A 7,475-nucleotide genomic window follows, 5' to 3' on the forward strand; every position below is an offset into this window, starting at 1 on the left:
TTCATCCCCATTTTCTTGCGCCGTTGTTAACCACAAGATGAAAAAATAGCACTCTCGCACCCCTAAACAAGCACCCTTACCTCATTCTTCGTTAGGTGTTCTACAGTGTTATAATTGGTTATGCTTATTAGTGCTTTGTGCACAGTCTTGCCTACTTGTGACGCATGGTTTAGCTAGGTTTTCTAGGCATATCATTTACTGCATTCTCAGCAGCCAGCTTACAAATCCTCCAGCCCTATTACGAAGCAAACTGACAACTGTAATCTGCTTTGAAATTTTTGTAAAAACTGAAAATATAAGTACTTGGAATTAAGTAAAACGGAAATGCCGTAAATTTTTTCGATTAAAAATAAATTTTGTACTTAATTTTATGATGTGCAGATGGCTAACCCATTGGGAATGAAGCAAGGGGCCTGTGCCAAACTGACGATCTTCTATATCATGTTTGCAAATTTCCCACCTTCGAAGCGTTCAGAAACGAACTCAATCTTATTTCTTGGACTAGGGCTGTGAAACGATCCTAAAACCACTGAGTCAAACAGAATTGCTGCAGGACTTTCGTTTAACAGTGAATGAACTTGCAGCTGAAGGCATTGTCTTCACAGCACAAGGAACAGAAACAAAACTCTATGAACAGGTTCTTGCTATCCTTATGTTAAGCATCATAACATCACTAGAAAGCACATAATGGAGTAAAGAGGACATTTATTTGTAGTGGGAAGGTGCATGAAGTATTAAATGCGCATAGATTGGTATATTGTTTGACTGCTGACTAAAATCCCTCAAGGCTGGAAAAGCCAATTGATGTTCAGGTCATTCAACTGGAAAAGCGTAAAGCTTTTTCCAGAAATGAAACAGCGATCCATTCACACTAAGCAATCGTCGATGCTTCATGCTCATAGAATTTTTGTGCACACTGGCACCTTTTGCAGGGTTGAAAGAAGAATAACTTATTAGTTTTATAAAAACGGTATTATCCCGAACACCACAATTTAAAGCCATTGTGTAGTTAAAATTTGCTGCTTCTCTTTTCTTTAGAGGCACAAGAGCTTGGCAACAGGTCTCCACGAGGCCCATACATCTTGAAAGAGAATGGCAACTTAAAAATTGCCTGCAAGGAAAACATTCTGGCTTTACCACCTTCATCATCACCTGAAAAGCAGTCAGCCTCCTGTTGACTGTATATTTTATTTTAGGCTTGTCATACCCATACGCTTTTTGGACAGTTTTTGGGACTTGTGCAGACAGTTGTTGTGAAGGGTGAGCCATTTGGCAGTGGCTTGATGTCGTTTAAGGTAGTCTCTGTTGAATAACATGAAGCAGTCAGACCTAATATTCACGTGCTAAATGTTTGGTAGGTAGAAGCGACATGTCAGCTGCAAAACTGTGAAGTTGTGCCTTCTTTTATGATTTTTTATCACCAGGGCAAAGCGCCGGCTGTATGTTTCAAGGCTGGCTTGCATTTTTCAAGGCTAAGTTGTTCAGTTATTTAAAATTTTCTCACTTGTTTTCCAGAATGTCTTACCATTGTATTTCGCTGTTGCCTTGTTGAATCTTTAAAATGTGTAACATGCTTCCAACTACTTTGTGCATAAAATTGTATAAACATTTACACTAACTTTTATGGTAATATTTGGGATGAGTTATCCCAAACTACATAATGCTGGGGCAAGTAATCTGCCTCAAGTGGAAGGCTTTTTCAGGGTGCTTATAAAGTGTTTTGGTCACGATTAGCTTTGTATTATAGGTACATCTGTGATCAGCCAACTGTATTGTTTCTAGTGTTCATATCTTTTGTGATATTTGGCACGTGTTTCTGACAAGTTTTTTGTGAGCAAATATTCCATTGTTTATTTTGACTTGCAGTGTCTTTTCCCTTTAATAACTCGTCCACTACATTCTCCATTGGTCTTGTGATAATCCAACTGTACAAGCCTATGGTTTTATGCCTTTTTCGTATAATTTTAGAGTACTGAATTCTTTTGGAACGGGGGTGCGTAAACACGGTAAATGGCAGGCAGATACTTGCGCATTTGAGTTACGTCATTTCGTGTGATAAGCCAGAATATTTTATAGTCTCTGTTTAATGTTTCTTTGTTCCACAGTCGATGTGCAAGTTTATTTGCATGTGGTGCACTTATGTCTCGGGCCATTTTTATTGCCCACTTCTTTAATATAGGGTCATACGTGTGAATGCCACTTAGTGCCTAGTCTCCTTTCCATTTTGGTATTTGTTCCTTGTTGACTAACCATTTTCTATGAAATTAGAGATGCACATATCATAAGTGTATGCAATACTGCCACTCAATAAAGTTTACTCATTTTGAAAAGCAGTGTAATAATTTGTTTCATAGGTGTTTTAATTTAGATACCGTGTTTCTTTTACATGCAGCTAAAGGCCAGAGCAGGATCCGGCATGCGAAGCCAAAGTTTCGACTGTGCCATTCCAGGTACCTCAAACCTACTTTTATATAGAACTGTGCTCTAATAGGCAACTATTGGGAACTGCCAGGGTCAACACTGCTGCTAAAATTTCTACTTTCCCATTGTTGGTATCGCCGCAGGCCACATGCAAAGGCTGTGCTGTCAAAATAATGTCGGTGGTTTCCTTCTGACAAATGCATCAGCCAGCTTAGCATATGACCTCAGTTTGTACTAACAAAGGAAAGCAGAAATATTGCAGAAGTGGGAACCCATAGACAGTTTCCTGTCTATTAGAACACCATTTTATATAAAAGCAGGTCTGAAAATACCCGGAACGGCGCACCGGGTATAGCCATGGCTATTTTATGTGGATCAACGTTCCAGTAACTGAAAGAACACTTTTATTTGGAACAGGGTTCCATATACTCTTTATGTGGAACGATGATCCACATAATTAATAAGTAAAAATAAGTGGTGCACTGTTCCATCTACTTTTTAAAGTATGTGGAACGTGGTTCCAAATATATAAGCGGAACTTTTTTGCAAAAAAGTTCCAGCTACTAAGTGGATCTTATGTGGATCCAGATTAAGAGTGTGATAGCCATGTTTACATTCAACTCATAACATGAAACAACCATCATCGGGTAACGCACGTTGACAAGCAATGCACTCTTCCAATGCCACGATACAAGAAAACAAGGCGCTTCAACCTTCAACGACCTCTATGAGTCTGTCGGGCGGAGAAAGCGTAAAACAAACGAAATTCAAAGGCGACTGTTCTTATACCTAACAAGAAGAACAAGGCGATTATGACAAGTTCACACGCTCCGCCGGACTGCGCCCGATCGTTGGAACGCTCGGTTTTGTAGTTTCCAGTTCTTCGTGTGGTGCTTTGATTGGTCGGCGATTAACATCGTTGATTCATGCCAGTTCAGCACGTGCAAGTATCAGGTGTCCCTTGGGGATTGACGACATCAGATGTTCCACCGCTTGTGACCCATGCGAAGCAGGGTGCGTGCGATAGATAGATCCGGCACGGCGACCGTTTTCGAGTGCTACGACGCAGGCAGACCTAAGAAGAACAAGGCGATTATGACAGGTTCACACGCCTCCCCGGACTACACAACAATAATAATAATAATAATAAAAATGGCTGTGGCTTAGGTAAGGTTAAGCCCAGGATGCGAAGCATACTAGCCTTTATTTTAGTTGTTGAACCACTGTTTAGCCTGGTGAACTGCTGTTGCTTGGCTATATTTGGTTCGGCTAGACGAAGAAACAACTCATGCATTACTTCTTCGCCTTCAAGAGTGGAACGCGACAGCGTTCCCGTCGACCCGCCAAGGGGTGTAAGACAATGGGCTACAGGGCAGCGACTACGCGCCCCGCATTGGACGCGGTGAGCGTCGAGCAAAGCAGCGTTCGGCGCGGCAACGAAATGTGCGCCTGAGCAAGAGACGCACGCCTTAGAAACAGCGCGTTTCTAAGGCAACACCGCATTCACTAGAGGCGCTTTTGTACCGCTTTGAAGCGTTGTACTCGTGGCTCAGTGGTAGCGTCTCCGTCCCACACTCCGGAGACCCTGGTTCGATTCCCACCCAGCCCGTCTTGCAAGAGTTGAGCCAAAGCCACTTCTCCTCTGTCGTGACGTCACGGTGTCACGTGATTTCATGGTCACCGCCGCGCCTGAGGAGCTGGGTTGAGCCCTCGTAGTATGCTTCGCATAATAATAATAATAATAATAATAATAATAATGGAAATGCTCCGGCCTTGAGACGATTAAAATATTCATTGCGCTGATAGACGCACGATTTCGTCCAAACACTTAAGTCACTCGTTCTCGACTTGTGAGAGCACCCTCGGTGTTCGACCCCTATCACGGGATGGCGTAAGGAGTTTCGCTTTCGATTTCTGATTTCGAAGTCGCAGCGTCGAAATAATGAAACGGCACGCCGGGTCATATGCCCGAATTTATACACGGCAGTGCACACTGCCTGGAGAAATGGCGTGGCCGTCTCGTTGCTGAACTTTGGTCTGTGCAGCAGTGGTATGTGCGACGTCCTGTCGTGGCTAGATCCGTCCCGAGGAAACACTGTATTAAAACGCAGGAGAGTTTCATTTAGCGCTGTTTCACTATGTTCAGTCTTTTCCTGTAGCCTTAACCTGTCGCAGCTTCTGCGGTCGCCTAGCTTGGCTCACAAATCAAATAAGCTTTATTTGTTTTAAAAGTATAGCGGAGGGCGACTACAGCACTCTCGTTCTCCTTACTCTTGTGGAGAGAGAGAGAAACAGAGCAGTGAGAGGGGCTGGGAGGTTTACTGTTGTGAAGAAAAAACCTAGCGGTAATAGCTGCCCACAGTGATCGCTGTTCTCTAGACGAAGGGAAGTTGAGTCATACAGCAGCTGCATAAATTTGGACAGATGACTCAGGTTGAGCCAAAGTTAGCTGCTTCAAAACTACCCAAACTCTTAGCTTTACGAGAGCAGCGCTTGAAGGCTATGCAGTCTCGGGACAGCTGTGTTCTCCTAGAATCCTTCGTATACTCGCGCAGGCACAATTTGTTTGGAAGAAGGCGCGTACGGGCTCACAACAGTGACGATGTGGCGCTGATAAGAAAACACGAATGCTCGGTGGCTGAGGTCAACCCGTTCGTCTATCGGACGTCCGGCGAACACCGTTAGTCGCGCATACTCAATGAACCCGCAGAAGTGCCGTCGGGACGAAGAACAAAAACCGTCGCGGAAGGAGAAACGTCCGGATCGCTCCGCACCCTCCCCGGACGTCCATTAGCAGCGAGGTGTGCGAGGCGGTCCCGACGGCGTGGTCGCCCCCTCCCAAAGAAGCGCGACCGGTTCACACGAGAAGCAACCGCGGTCTCATTGTTCCTGCGCTCGCGCGCGTTCTCCCTCGACAGAAATAGCGTCGCACCGCGAACAGCGTGTCGGCCACGCGTACAACAACGACACAAGGCGTAGGCGCACTGCCAACGCCCCGCGCTTACGAGTGGAATGATGTGGGTGCTTTGGGGTTATGGACGTCGAAGGGCTAGTGTTTGCACTTGACATACATGATGCGACACGCATATTGATTGCGGAGGAGCAGCAGCAGCAGCAGCAACAACAACAACAACAAAAAGAGAGAATGGTTAACACAAACAGAATAGGTGCTCTGTAACGTAAAGCTATTTCAAACTCCTCCTACTCTATTTCAGCCGTCAGGTCTCAACGATTGGCCGAACATATTTCGGGCTACCCCCGCTTCGCCTGTTTGTCGCGGTCCGTCGCGAAAACCGCGAGAACTCTCCATCTGATATTACGTGTGCACACCGATTACGCATTATTGGACATATCGAAAGAAAATATTTATGATTCCACACCGTTTTCGCCATGAGCCCTCCATTATATCGGTGAAAAGCTTTAGGGCGGCGCCCATTTCGCCTTTCTGTCGCACGACGTAACAAAACCACGAAAACTTACCGCGTCAAAGATGCATTATTGCGCCGAACAAAACTGAACTTGTTTGTGGAATAGCTGGAGACTGCCCCGTTCCGTATAAGCAACAGAAGACATCCGCCTACCGATGCCTCGAGTGGCCAGTCGCGCGACCATATTACGTGTATTCGCGCGGTTCTTTCACGCTCGGAAGAACACTTTTATCTACACGTATTGAGCAACACAAAGCTGTATCGGGAGTTTGTCATGTTGCTCTATAATTTCCTCATTGACACTTTTCATCAAATTAAAATAATTGACAAGTTGATTAATAAATTAAACCTAATTAAGTAATTAGGCGGGATGCAAGAAATAGTTTGGGTATCTCCAAGTGACGGCAAACAACGTCTTTGTTCTGTCCAGCAAAGTGGCATTTGCAGAATTTTAAAGTTTGGCGCAAGTTTATATATATAGCCACTGTATAGCCACTATATAGCCACTTCTGTCGGGCTCTTCAGTAAAATGAGAAATTTCTCTCTGCTTTCAAAATATTCGAGCCTCGAGTGCGAGAGCCCTGTGTATACGGGCTGATGAAAGAAAAGATAAAGGAAGGAACGGTCGCTGCTCAAGTAAATAGGCAAAGTCGGCCAAGTGGGTTCAATTAGGTTCGCACTAGTGACTTTTGATATGCTGACATAATGTTTTCTGCTGTTACCCAGAATAACTGAGAGGAAAGAAAGCTGCGTCGGCGTCACAGTATTAATTCGTTTATTACGCGCTAGAGAGCATATTATGCAACGGGCATCCCTTCTGTACCTATGATGCGATTACCATTCTTTGGGAACTTTACCAATTTCGCGGTATGTATATAACCTCTTTCAACCAGTGAACCAAGTTGTTTACTAGTTTGGGTCGTCAGGCATACGTGCTGCCTGCTGTCTGGCCTGGTAGCCAACATGGGCCACAGGGGTATGTGCGCGAACAGACAACTTCGGCACTGCGTATGTGACATTGATATGTACTCATTCTTGCTAACATCCCCAAAACAGATGCGCCAGAGTGACACAAGGGCTATGTAGCTTTCGGCACATTATAGTGAGAGCACCCCATTCACAGCAGACACTTTCGCGGCGAGCGTGGCCGCTTGGTCGAGAGCATTGCAACGAAGTTGTAGCCAGCATAACAGGGATATACACCAGAGCTTCAACTGGGGTGCTGTGATTACAACAAGATGTACCGTGTCGTGTTATCATGCGGCACTGTGGTCGCGATCGACATTGCCACTGCGTGTGTCTGCGCTGGCAATGCGATGTGTCGCTGCGTTGCTTTAATGTGAATCGCACTAAAGATGAAATTAATCGCGAGACGTATTTTGCCGGAACTTCCTTAACGAATATTTTCGCTCAGCACAATAGGAAGTCACTTGTTTGGCTAATTACGCCAATTATCGGCAGTAAATGCAATCTGGTTATAACTATGTGCGGAAGATTCGGCGTATGCTGTAGCGTCACTGCCGAATTTGGAAACCACTCTTTTGGTGGTGGAGCGTGAGCAAATGCCATAGTCACGACGCATTGCGTACAGCATCGCCAGTAAATTGAAGCACTTTTTGAATGAGG

The 7,475-nt window shown here is 44.9% G+C and overlaps 1 long non-coding RNA gene across 1 annotated transcript in view; it reads left to right on the top strand.

Moving 5' to 3' along the window:
• The window catches only part of LOC135901650 (uncharacterized), a 49,919-nt gene extending 47,798 nt beyond the window's left edge, over positions 1 to 2,121 (top strand). The window contains exon 3 of the long non-coding RNA XR_010564208.2: positions 1,039 to 2,121. This is a non-coding gene — a long non-coding RNA (uncharacterized lncRNA). The remainder of the gene's footprint in view (positions 1 to 1,038) is intronic.
• The last annotated feature ends 5,354 nt before the right edge of the window (positions 2,122 to 7,475 follow it).

Source organism: Dermacentor albipictus, chromosome 3 (genome assembly GCF_038994185.2).
Source record: "Dermacentor albipictus isolate Rhodes 1998 colony chromosome 3, USDA_Dalb.pri_finalv2, whole genome shotgun sequence".
NCBI classification, from domain to species: Eukaryota; Metazoa; Arthropoda; class Arachnida; order Ixodida; family Ixodidae; genus Dermacentor; species Dermacentor albipictus.